This window comes from Passer montanus, unplaced genomic scaffold, assembly GCF_014805655.1.
Source record: "Passer montanus isolate IOZ18808 unplaced genomic scaffold, ASM1480565v1 scaffold20, whole genome shotgun sequence".
Taxonomy (NCBI): domain Eukaryota; kingdom Metazoa; phylum Chordata; class Aves; order Passeriformes; family Passeridae; genus Passer; species Passer montanus.
In genome coordinates this window covers 2,222,619-2,236,302 of record NW_024366592.1, presented here as the reverse complement: position 1 = coordinate 2,236,302, position 13,684 = coordinate 2,222,619, and the positions used below count along the sequence as shown (strand labels likewise).

Genomic DNA, 13,684 nt, shown 5'->3' with positions numbered 1-13,684 from the left:
TCCAGCTTGCACATAAAATGTTCAAACAGAAGAGCAGCCCAACCAAGCAACCCCTCCAAATGACCCCTTATAAAGAATATGAAAGAAAAAAGGTTGTACAGAACTTGTATTTGACTAGACCAAGGCATATTTTGAACCACAGGCAGGAGCAGGGGACAGTGAGAGGGGAGATTGTGGCAGGGGAACGTGGCACAGAAACAAAGGTGACCCACACTGCACTCGTGGGAAGTACAGCCTGGTTTGGATGGCTTTGAGCAGCCTTAGCAGAAATTCTTTCTGCCACAGCTAATTCACTTATTACTGAATTACTTGGCATCTGCACGTGGACCTTTCCCAGATTTAATCTTAAACCACCAGGACTGGGTTGAGCTCTGTGGGCAGATACAGGAATATTCAGCAAGATGCTTTGGGTTTTTTTGTACCTCAGTTTTCTCATTTGGAACAAGCAGATCTGAGAGAATCAGATTAGGTTCTGTTATAAATTTGGTTATTTGAGGTGTATTTGGATGTCAGCAAAGCATACAAGTGATCAATGTTTAATTAAATGCAATTCCTGCCCCAGGGAGGGTTTCCAACTTACCCAAAAACAGGCCTGAGAGAGAGCAGAGATGTGGATTGCCTTGTCTAGATTCTCTTTAGGAGAGGGCTGGCTTTGGAGCCTGGTCTCCAGAAAAGGCTTCCAGTGGCTGACTTGCTAAATCCTGCTGTGGTCTAAATATTGATGGTATTCCTACAGGAGTTAAGGATGTCTCAGACCCTTGCAGATGGTGGCTTTGAGGCAGCTATTTTGAAGCACTGCGAAATTACTGTCCACCTTTGTTGCCCTTGGGACAGAATAATGGTGTTGCTTTGAATGTCTTTTATTTCTATGTGCCTCCTTCCATGTGCCAGTGGCATGTAGCAGTGTGAGCTCAAGAGTTGCTACTGCATTTACTTGTGTTTTGAGGAGAAAAGTCTCCTTATTGTGTTTTCTCCTCTCCTACTCCCCACTTGCTATCCTTTCTATTTCAGAATTTTAATCACCTTGCCAGGAATTTGATTGAGTATCTTGGATATAAAAAAATATTTTTATGATTCTTAATATGTGCAGGTGTGCATGTGCAGTTAAAAGTGCATCTCATGCTCCGGACTGTAATGCTAAGGGATACAGCAAAAGAACTTCTGTTTTATCCTGCTTTTAATTGCATGATTTGGTAGGTAACTTGTGGATTTGTTTCATCTCCTTAGAAATCTTATAGCCATTTTGAAGATGGAATGCTGGTAGAGTGGCAGCTGTAGCTGATACCAACTCATGTCATGCTTGTGATCCAAACAAGAGTAACAGATCAGAGCTCTATAATACTAGGAAAAGGAATTTCATAAACAAATTAAATTGGTGGAGAAATTCAAGTGAAAGCAGTGGTGGTTAAGGGGAGAATTTCAAGGACAGGAGAAAGGTACTCAGTGAAAGTCAAAGCTGGTATCTGTCCATTGTATTTCTTTGAACATTCAGATTCAGATTATTTTGCTTTAAGGAAAAATAATTGAATTAATGGACTTTAAAACTGTAAGCTTGGCAAAAAAAAAAAAAAAAATCTGCATCTTGAGTTCATTACACTTAGAGAGTGATTCCAATCTGGCTTTAGATGGGGGTTTTGTATGGTGGGTTTTGTTTTCTATGGTTAACAATGTCCATAGTCAAAGTGTCTTGGGTTCTGGTTTTGTTACATCTGTCCTTGATTTATGATACCTTCTGGCTCTGAGGATTTGCTGTCTTGCCAGATGAATCCTTAGGAACCTTTGTCTGCAAGTGTCTGTGTGCAGAAGGTAATGGCAAAAAGGTAATGACCATGCACTTCCTCCTCCATCTGTGGTCTTGTGAGGAGCTGCAGCTTCCTGCTGTTCCTTGCTGAACACACACAGGTAACACTTATGCTGAAACTGGCAGGTAGTATTAAAAAATAATAAATAATAAAATAATCTAAATCATATAGAAGCTAGAAGATAGACTGGAAAAAAATGTTATTGTTTTATCCAGTTCATTCTATTGGCCCAGAGCAGAGTTTACTATTTAAAGTGATTTTTGAGTGGTGTATTTTGTTCTGCAAGTGTCCTGTGCAGAGCTTTGCAGTTTGCCTCAGTTGACCTGTTACAGTACTTAATTGTCCTGCCCTTTACAGTTTTCCCAAGGTTCTCAATTGGTAGGGAAATTTGGCTCTGAGGATTTGCTGTCTTGCCAGATGAATCCTTAGGAACCTTTGTCTGCAAGTGTCTGTGTGCAGAAGGTAATGGCAAAAAGGTAATGACCATGCACTTCCTCCTCCATCTGTGGTCTTGTGAGGAGCTGCAGCTTCCTGCTGTTCCTTGCTGAACACACACAGGTAACACTTATGCTGAAACTGGGAGGTAGTATTAAAAAAATAATAAATAATAAAATAATAATCTAAATCATATAGAAGCTAGAAGATAGACTGGAAAAAAATGTTATTGTTTTATCCAGTTCATTCTATTGGCCCAGAGCAGAGTTTACTATTTAAAGTGATTTTTGAGTGGTGTATTTTGTTCTGCAAGTGTCCTGTGCAGAGCTTTGCAGTTTGCCTCAGTTGACCTGTTACAGTACTTAATTGTCCTGCCCTTTACAGTTTTCCCAAGGTTCTCAATTGGTAGGGAAATTGCTGGTGTCAAGGGATAAAGTCATTCTCTGTTGCTCCATTTTAAGCACATTACATCTTCTCCTGCCCTCAGGGGATGTGAAGGGTCCATCATTCTCTAATATATGTGTGAAAATTACTGGTTTTTAGTCTTGGCAAGCCTGACCCTTCCAAATTCTCCATGGACACCATGTTTCCTAGAGCTCTGGAAACTTTGCTTGCTCTCTTCCAGCAGTTCCCCTATTTCCTGAAGCAATGGGTACCTGTGGATATATTCAGGTTTCCAGCCAGGAACTGACCAGTACCCCAGAGGAGAAGGAGTGCTGTTTGTAGCTACTGTGTATCCAAATATATGACATGAGTGTGATTTGCCACCAGCCCTGGGTTATAGTTTTTTTTTACTCCTTTTTAAAAAATCTGTCAATTACTGCCTCAGTAAAACATCACCTAGTCTTTGTGAAAGCAAGTACCAAGCCACTATCATATTTTTTGGAGAGATTTAACCCACAAATTGAGAATGCTCAAAGCTGAAAATGGTCTAATTTCACATGTTTTGGCTACTTGTCCCTTCATTTGTAATTCTTAAATTTCAAGGGGTTTTTAAGCTATTAATAGTAAAGTTCATGTCAGTGAATATTTTCAGTCATCTCCCTGGTCCATGGCTTGGGCTGCCTGATGTATCCAGCCACATTTCGATTTCATGGAACAGGTCAGGCTGAAAAACAAAATACACTGAAATAGGGAGGCAAACCCTAGAGCAATGAGGGGAATGAAAATGCATGCATGAAGTGCTTCAGTGAGGTTCTTGCAAGTGCTCAGAAAAGCAATTAGAGAAACACTTTGGGAGAGCGGGATGTGTCTGGAGCCAAGTTTCTTCAACACCTGTGGGTGTGCTTCACATTAATTTTTAATATCTGCTTTTAGAAATCTTGAGAAAGAAGAGGTAATGCCATGACAGAGGAACAAACATATTTTGCTGAAAGTAGAGTGAGTCCTGTGGAAGATATCATGTTATTAAAATGGAAGCCACCTCCTTCCATGCAAGAGGCACAGCTTAAAACAAGATGCTTTCTCCTCTAATCCTCCTTGCCACACCATGACTTCAAGACTTGGCAGTCTTTGAAGCAAATTTCCCATAGCAGTGGGAGAATCACCCTGACCTCCTCCAGCCTGGCCTCCCAGAGGCTTCTTAAATGCTCAGATGGTTGTTAATGAAGAGAACAGGTCTTATAAATTCCCTAAAGAAGTAAGTTGAGAACATCTATGTTGGTGTAGCAGTGAGATTGTCAGTTCCTAATGCCCAATTGCCACAGTTTGAGCCTTCTGAATTCACAACAGCACATTTGGAGGGAAGGGTTCATCACTGTCCTTTAATGCCAAACTGTTCTTTCAGTCCAAGCCATCTTTTTCCACTGAGAGGGGGAAAGAAAGAGAGTGCCTGTCAGTGGAAATATGCAGTACAGAGAACAGCTTTGGAAATAGAAGGCCTAGGAAATGTAAGATTGGACTCGTTACTGTCATGAAGCATAATGGTGATAATTCACAATGGATCTGTCACTATCATGAACTAGAGGAAAAACTCTCATCCCCTGAAGAATACAAGAGGTTTTTTAATATTATTTGCCCAGGTGTGGGTGTGATGGATGGAGCCAGAGATCAGTGGGGTAAATCTATGGGTTCAGGGTGGGCAAAGCTGAATTCTGACCAAGGTTCTCAGAAGAGATTTCCTAAAGGGATGAACTTTTTTGTGTTATTTATTGTGGTGACTTCCCAGCCACAGCATACACCTTCAGAAATATCCAAGTTTACCTCTTAAGGGGATAACTGATAACTTAAGGGGATACCCTGTGGATTTTCACAGTGCTAGGAAAAGGAAATACCTGCTGTTTCAAACTTTCCCATGCACTGTGTGGATAGGGACATATGTTTTTAAATTCACCACCTTGTCTTCCTTTTGAGTCTGCTGGAAGTTTTCTATCCGAACCTTAGGAATAATTTGTGCATGGTACCATGGTGAATATGTAGACCTTAGCTGGTTGCTAGTTATTGTTTATAAAATTATCTTTGTGTATTTACAAATGGGAATTGAAATACATGGAAACATGAAATAGAGTTCTAAGCATGTTTTGAGCCAGGATCTGAATTACAATAAACATATTGATAAGTCACTTGTGCAAAGGTAGATATTTGTTTTCCTCTTCATAGTGAAACAGAGGTGTAAACACTGAGTGTTTACTTAGTAAAGTAATATCTTATTTTTGTAGATTTGTGGGGAAAAAATCAAGTGTTTTCCTTTTCCCTCCCCACCCTTTCCTTCAGGGCATTGTTAAAAGTGTATCTGATGCATAGAGACCAGATCCAGACCTAGGGAGCTGAAACTTTTTTTTTTTTTTAATTAAAAAAAACCCAAAAAAACCAAGGAAAAAACCCCCAAAACAACAAAACCTGGGTTTGGTCATTTCTCCAAGGCTCAGGAATGCTAGTGATGTCACTTTTCTTTCCTCAGAGCTGCCTTTAAGAGTTCATCCCTGTTACAAAGGCCATAATGGATATTCAAGAAACATTTCAATAAAACTGTGGCAGCTGAAGCCTCCATCTCATCAGTAGGTCATGGTTCAGTGACAAATTGTCCATGAAGGCTCATAGTTGGTTATCCTTAAAATTACAGGTGAAGTAGTGTTCTCTCAAAAAAAGAGGGTGTGAATGAAGGAAATTAACTGCTCACAGTTATCATGTGGCATGAAAGCCACTCCATCTCTCCCCTGGAACCTCTGTAAACACCCACTGAAATCTTGTATGGCATCAATTTTTTTCTTGTGTTTTCATTCCATTACCTACTCTTGAAATCTGATTTAGATGACTAAAATACCAATGCAAAAAGGGAGAATATTTTTGCATACCTTATGAGTGATAACAATGAGACCTCAGATGTTATTGTCTCTGTTTAGTAACTTATTACCTTGAAGTTGGATCTGCTAGATCTGTGTTAACAGAAGCGATTCCTTTCATCCTGCTGGGAGTGGTGTCAGTGTTGTGCTGCAGAGATGCTGCTAGGCAAAACAAGGCAAATTGTTTAATGAGATTTAGGTAAGGCTGACATTAGGCTTGAATGTCATGGCTCCTGTAGTTGTGCCCGAGGATTTTCCTGCCCCTAAATATGACCAAAGTAAAAGCTAAGACACGTGGCCCCTCAGAAAACCTCCACAATGGTGAACACTTGGCAAATAGCTGGATTGGATCTTTGAGGGTTGAAGTTATCCTCTCTCTGTGTTCTGTAGCTTTTCCCCTGGGATTTGATGTGTCTCAGAGGGAAGCAGCATGAAGCAGATTTCAGCATGTTGTGTTGCTGAGCTCTCAGTTTTAGGTGGGGTTTACAGTGCTGGCATGATTCACCCTGGAGTTTGTCTCAGGCAACCTTTTGGTTCCTCTGTTGGATCCTGCATATTTCATGGTTGATTTAGCTGGGTTCACAGCGATTTCTGTAAACCATGGAGTTCTGAGGAGAAGTTTATGGGTTTGAAAGAATAACCAGCTTCGTAGGGCAAATGGCACTGTCTCCGATTACTGTATGAAAGGAAGTTTTGGGTTTACCACTAATTGCAGATAAAAATTAATATTTGTGAAGGAGACACGTATGATTTATTTATAAGTGTTTTCTGTTTCCATAATGAAATTTCCTTTGGGTTTAAGTACAGTCATTTGGAGGAAAAAGCAGAGGTCTGTGGCTCATTAGTTTCTGGTGGTTGTCAGAAGCCATTAATCAATTGCCCCTTTTACCAACATAGGTCCTAATTCAGCAAAGCATTTAGGCACAGGCTTAACTATAAGCATGTGTTTCAGAGCACTTTGCTAAATCAGGGCTTTAATGTGATTCAAGCTTGCTGCATTTTTCCCAAGTCTAAGTTTACCCCGAAATGGCAGGAGTCACGAATACATCAGCTAAAGTGTCATGTACCTTCCTCACCTGTCTTTCTAAATAGCCATATGCAAGAACGGGGGAAAAAAAAGGGTCAATTTCCCCCTCATATTTTCAAAATCTTCCCTCAAATGGAGGCTACTGTCATGAATAGTTGAGCATGTGAAATAGCAGCAAGCCAGGAGCAAGAGGAGTGAAATGTGGGGAAAGCAGTTTCCACTTGATTGTTTTGTTCTCTCCAATCTCTGCTTTTGCTAAAGGCTGCTTGGCTATGAGGAGGAAAGAGGAAGGCAGCAGATCCATGTTTCGATACAGCTAGGTGAATCCTGGCATGCAGGATCTAATAAGCCTAGGTAGAGTATGCATGCATTTTAATCTACAGAGGAGACAAATTCAAGTTCCCCTCACTCTATAATTCTCCCAAGTGCTTCCACTACTCTTGTAAAAATTACAGTGTGATTTTCAGCAGTGACTAAAGGTCATGAGTGAGGGTTCTCAGTCCAAGTCTTGTCCTCTTTGGCACCTGGAAAAGGATGCAGTCCAACCACAGCTATCCTGCAGAGAAATTCCCTGGAAGGAGCAGCACCTCAAGTGCTCCTATAATAATGCCAGCATGATTCCCCTTCCCACCATGTCCACCCTTCTCATTTTTTTACTCCAGTAAGAGGATCAAAGGGACCTGGGCTTTTTCTCTACCTTTATTTGTGTATGATTCATACTTTAGTAGAAATGATTGAGATCTCTGAGAAATTACACAGTTACTAGACCAATAAGAATTTTTTATGGTTCAACTAGAAATTGCATCTCTTGAGAGTAAAGGTATCCAGCCTTATAATCCCTTCAGGAGTTGTTTGGCATAGGAGAGAGTGTAGCCCTTAAGCAATTTTTCCCCATTCTGTGAAGGCCAAAGTGACATCCATGTGTCACACACAGTCTTGATTCATTTCAGACTTTGCACTAGGGATGCTGCCTGTTGAATCAGCAGAAGCACTTTTTGAAAAATATAGGTTTTGTTTTGATTTTCTCCTCTCAAATGTTGCTGTCATTCAAACTGGCTTTGCTTGTGAAATCTGACATCATCTCAGCCTGAGGTTGTATGTGGTAAGGAAAATTACTTCATTGCTTCATGTTTCCATTTTCTTCCCTTTCTGCGTTTGACAGCAGCAGGAACACATGATGCACAGAAACCTTTGCTGTGTGCATTGCACAGGTGGAAATGACAGCTGAGTTTGGCTTTCAGGCTGAAGCAAGGCTTACATTGCTCCTGATGGACCTTGACTCTGCAGCATGCAGGCAATAGATTAGTGTGGAAAATTTTGCGTGCTTCCTTTGACTTTCTATTGGTATTCTTTCTATCCCGGGGAGAAGAAACCAAAACACTTTCTATTTTCTGTATTAATAGTTTTATACCACACTTAGGGGGAGCTTAAGCACTGTTTATGTTGAAAAGCATTCCAAGGCCTCAAGGACTTAAAATCTGATCAGATGAGAATCAAAGGGCAGTAGGGGAAGAAGCAGCATTGAGGTAACCCCCTGTCCCCAGTCTCACCCCAAAATCATGTTAGTTAGAGTTAGGCAGAGAAGTCTCATCTTGAGTACCAGCTCACAATGTTCTCCTGCTGGTTAAAGGATGTTTTTGATAGGCTTTGACTGATAACTGTGGCAGTGGCTTTCTCCCCAGCATGCTTTATCTCTGGAACCCTGACAAAAATTGTCACCCTCACCAGCTGTGGAATCTTTATCAAAAAGATTGTTTTGCTACTCTAGAATGAGTTACCAAGACAGGTAAAAGCATAGGCCTTCCATAGTATGTTTTTTAAAATTATTTTTTAAGTTTGGAGCATGCCCCTTTGAGTGATTTTTTTCTTCATGCAGCTACTTAGAATCCCTCATTGTCTTATGCTTTTAAAGAAGTTTAGGGGGCTTCACATCTCTTACCTCTATGACTTGCTAAGCACTTTGTGTTTGAGAATTGCAGCTGCATCAGGAGCAAAAACTGGGCTCTGAGCAAAACTGTCCTTACAGATGCTGAGCAAATATAGGTGGTCTCAGAAAGTGTGAATGTTTAGCCATCCATAGAAGGCACTTGACAACAGCAGAGATTCGATCTTGAATAAATAAATAAAATAAAATATCTGTGGTATTTTTGCAGTCTATGAAGTTTAACAAAGGGGAAAAAAAAGGGAAAGGATGGTCAGGCAAGAAAGGGAGAAATGGGGGGATGTGTGTGATTAATACAGTTTTAACTTTGCTGTCTGTGATGACACTATGCAGTGATGAAGTGGATGTATTCTGTGATTTATTTTCTTCTACTTTAAAGTAGTCGAGCTCTAAAAATGACTAATGAACCTCCTTTCAAGGTTCATATCTATGACCTAATTCATATGTGCAGGAATCTTGTCTTCCTCTTAACTGCTGCATAAAGTTGAGGGTTGCTCATCTACAGAGCATTAGAGGCCAAAGCAGAGACCCTGGACAAGTTCCAGCACTAATAGCTGCATTCCAGGGAAAACAGGAATCAGATGTACAGTGCACATGATAGTCTAATTGGCAGATGCTATTTACCATACGTTAATTGCAAGTTGTATTAGAAGTTATGACGTTGATTAAGGCAGCAATTAGAGCAGTTCCTTGTAAGATGCTGAGCTTTTAAAGATAATTGTTCCAGTAGATGCATTTTTATCAGTGTACCATTGAAGATTATTCTTTTGAGCAAAACCTTATTAATATATATTTTCCCCAACCTCAGTTTTGCTTTAGAGCAAAATCTTATTGAGGTGTATTTTTCTAGTTTGTCCAGAGAAATTCCTACCTGAGGAAATGTTCTGCTGTACTTTATTTAGACTATGGAAGATAGTATAAGGTGTGTATGTTTGCATACTATTTTTGTGCTACATCTGTTGCAAGATAGATCAGTGTATATATGTGTATATAAAAGTCTATTTGATGCAACCACCTGTAGGCTTAAATATGGATTGTTCTCTGGAGTTATTAAAGGTGAATGTGATAATACATGGAGCACCATACCCTCAGTGGGGATGCTTCTATATGAATGAAGTCCAGCTTAAGTTTTGTGGAAAAATTATAGTCTGGAGGCTGGAAATCAGTCTTTGGATTGTGCAAAGCATGTGAAAAGCCTCATATTGTGTTGTCTGTGTGGTGTTTGGTATATCATAGTAGAGGAAAGAGCAAGGGAAAACTGTTGCAAGAACAAGATCCAGAAGGTGTTCTCATCCTTCAAACCAGTTGACCAGGTATAATCCTGAGTTGCTCTCTGGTACAGAGCAATCCCAGGATTTTTGCTGCTGGAGAGACCAGCTGCACACCCATGCTAGTTTGTATTGTTAAGATTTAGCAGCTCTCCACCAGAATCTCACTGCTCACTTTCTTGAAATGACTTCTGTTCTGGTAACTGAGCTGGCTACCTTCACATGGGACACTTAAAGACATCCCAAAGGAATCAGAGCTAATTATTTGGTTTCCCCAGTGGTCCTGGTGTGGAGGTGGGAGAAATTGCAGAACCAGAAATCCACCATGGATCCCACAGCCTGTAGTCCTCAAAAACTTACTGAAACCCCCCTTGGCACAAGCTTGTGACTACAAGAGGACTTGTCCAGTGTCACCACACTTCCCTCATGCCATGGTACTGAGATTTTTTGGCATGGTACTCATGCCATTACTGAGATTAAGTTGGAGAAAAGCTGATTTTCTGTCATTGTTCTACAGCCAAAATAGTCACCCAGCACCATGTCATTATAATGAGATTTTAAGCTGTACAAGCAAACGTGAGGAAAAAAGCTCATTTTTCTCTCTTTGAAAAAAGTACTTCACGTAATCCATAGTGAACAGTTTGTCTTGCTTTGAGAGAACAGTTTATATCCATTCTCTCAAAGTGGAAGGGACTCCAAGCAGAGGAAATCACTATGTTGAAGGAGAGGCTACTTTGATTTATGTCATCTTCAAAGTGTTTGGACTTCCAGTCACACTCCAAGCTCTCAAACTGAAATAACTATATCTGCCCAGGGATTTGTCAGGGCTCAGCAGCATCTGTTCAGCATTGTACTTCTCATTGAAGCAGTGCAACTTTTTCTTCCTAGAAGAAGCTGTTTGTGTATTAGCCCAAGGCTGCAGCTGTAAAGGCAGGATTGAACTGGTGAAATGGTATGTGTGAAGTTTTTGGTTTAGGGTTTTTTGTTTATTTATTTTATTTTCTTTTTTCCCCTTTTCCTGCTCTAATGTTTATGTTGGTGATGTGCTCCCTTACCATTTAGCTGTGGAAATGTCACCAAGGAGGTGGTGTGCAGGGTGCCAACGAGAGCAAACCAGCCCAACACTGCTATGTACAACCAGGCAGCCTTTGTATTGAGGCAGGTATTTAAAAATGGAGACAAATCTGTCACATGAGTAGAAATTTATTATAGACAGCTTTCTCATGAATGTGTGTCTAAAATTCTGTTAGATCTGGCTTGAAGGTGGAAGAATGGCCAAACTTTTTGGGGGCTGAGAAATCCCTGTGTCTGCATTAACCCCACGGAGATTTTCATGTGTTATCTTATGAGATGTTTGGTCAAGCACAGGTGATCCTGTTGCAGTTCTAGAGGGACACCAAAGATATTGCTGCTGCTTTGTAAGCTTAGAACAGAACAATACTTGAGACTTGTCTGAAGCTTCCTTCGTTTTCTACATCCTCCTCTTCCTCCATTATTTTAAATGATTAGATGTCATTCATGGCTGTATAAAGAGGCCCTTTAACCTGTGTAGGATGTGTGCTTTGGTTCTGGCTCAAGCAAGGAAGCTGACACCAATAGATTTGCTGTTTCTGGAGAAGGCAGCAGTTCATCATCATCTGCCACATTTGTCACTGCCCTCTCTCCCTTTCCAGAGCATAACACTGAAAGAATTTGACAGAAACCAGTCTTGTGTTTCTAGGAAATGAATAATTTGTTTCTTTCAGAGAAAGTGGTGCTTTTTTTTTTTTTCCCCCTGTAAAGAATGCCTAATAATAATACTAAAAAAGCTGTTTCACTGTTTGACACACTCGGAGGCCCCCATGTAAGGTCTTCATTCAGAACATATCTGTGGCTGTACAAGTTTTCTTTCTTTTATAATGAGCCTTTTGTCAAATGAGAACAGAAATTACTCCTTCCTTCACAGGTTTGTTGTGAGAGTGAAAGCTTTGAATCACTCATTATTGCAGTGGAAATCCTATGCATACCACAGAAACAAAAACTGTGATGTGGCTGAAAGTTGACTAAAAGTGAGGAGATCTATATTTGTGCTTGTGTATTGCAAGGAACCATGGAGATTTAGCCAGGTGGAGAGATAATCAAGTATTACCTGAAGCCTTCTCTGTTTGGAGTTTCAGCTGTGTTTTCCTCATGCTCTTTTCATTTCCCACAAACATGCGCTGAGCAAAGCCATGACTGGGATTTGCTACTAGAAGGATCACAAAAACTAATCAATTTCTGCCACCCTGGATGGAAAATTCAGATAGTAACTGGAAGTCACCCTGTGCCTGAGTAGGCTGCCAGAGCTGCCACTGTTCTCAGCAGTCCTCTGCCCAATTTCTGCAGCCCAGAGCTGCCATTCCAGGCATTGCACTGCAGCAGTGAGCTCGATGGGAAAAAGTCAAGGAGCACTGTCTGAAGGAATGATGGAGGCCAGTCCAAATTCCAGTGGAGGAATCCCTAGATGATAATTTTTTTAGAAGGTTTCTGATCTCTAGTGGGTAGAAGTCAAAATTAGAAAAATATCTGAGATGATGAATGGCCCAGAGGAGAACAATCTAATTGTTCTGATGAAAGCTGTTTTGTAGATTAAACTCAGAGCTGCAGCACCAGCCATTAAACTTCTCAAACCCTCTTTCTTCTCTTTTTCTCCCCCCTTTTCTTTGATTATCTATTTTTAATGTCCTCTTTCTGGACACACAGGTAGAATGAGCCCTGTTGCAAGAAATATTTGTTATCATAAGGCTTTTTGTGCACTCCTATCTGACAGTTAATCAACAGGGATCCATTCTCTGCCTGTGTGTGGGCCTCTTTACCAGACACAAAACCATGCAGTGCAGAATATCTGTCTTTTTGGTGCTGAAGAGGGGATGAGCACCACTGAGGATATTACATGCACTAAATATATATTCTAAATATAAAAGAATGTCAAAATGCCTTGAAGTGACACCATGCAGCTGCAATAGCTGTAGGAGCTGCTCTGGGCCTTGGTGTAATGTACTTATGCAAGCCTATTGTTAAATCTGTCTCATTCTCTTTGTTGCAATCATTCTGCCCATCTTTTTCACCTCCTTTGATGCCTGTGTATCACTGCTTCTCTTTGTTTTTAACATATTCTTTCCATTGCTTTAATTTTCCAGGTTCTCTTTCATCCTTGTTTTGTGTGTCCTGGGTGTGTTTTTATCTGAAGCATAGTGCAGATTTGTTTCTACAGCTATTCCTCCTGTCAGCTTTTTCCACTGATCTACAGGTACTAATGTTATTTTAAGTATTCATAAAGGAGATTTAAGCTGTGATAGGTAGTGAGACCTAATAAATTTAAAATCATTGGGGTCTCTGGTAGAGACCAGAGAACCTCTCTGTGGCTTACACCAAAAGAAATGAACCTAAACTGGTGGTACCTTCATGCCATTGTCACAGTGTGGCAGTTCTGATGGAGCAGGGCTCTGCCATTCCAGATAAAATGATCCTGCTCTCAGCTGGGAGAAGTATTACCTTGGCACCCACAGCGTGGATGAATACAGGCAGCATTTCTGCTTCATTCACAGATTTTCAACAGGGCTGGGAAAGGAAGATGGGGAGTATTCAAATAGAAATGTGCTTTGAACTGTGGTTTTGTGTATTACAGGATGGGAGAAATTAGTGGAGTGTGTGACTATTGTTTTGTATATTTCGACAGCTTAAAGATCAAGGAAATCCTGATTTGCCTGACAAGAGGGCTCTGTTTTTAAATAAGAAATACATAAAATTTAAGTGTCAGTCTTCTTGAATTCCACTTGGTGAATGAGCTCTGATATCTTTATGATACTTTTGCTGTTATTAATCTAATGTGACCCATATAGAAGGGTTGCTTTGGACAAGTGGCATCAAGACATAAAATTAATAAACTCTCCATGAGTGTTGCTAACAAT

The 13,684-nt window shown here is 40.4% G+C and overlaps 1 protein-coding gene across 10 annotated transcripts in view; it reads left to right on the top strand.

The window, feature by feature from the left end:
* The window catches only part of CALD1 (caldesmon 1), a 215,509-nt gene that overhangs the window by 88,258 nt on the left and 113,567 nt on the right, over positions 1–13,684 (top strand). For 2 of the 10 annotated variants that reach the window (XM_039708116.1, XM_039708115.1), the window contains exon 3: positions 12,914–13,023. The exons of the other annotated variants lie outside the window; for them this stretch is intronic. The gene's annotated coding sequence lies outside the window, so the exon portion shown is untranslated. The remainder of the gene's footprint in view (positions 1–12,913; positions 13,024–13,684) is intronic. 10 annotated transcript variants of the gene reach the window in all.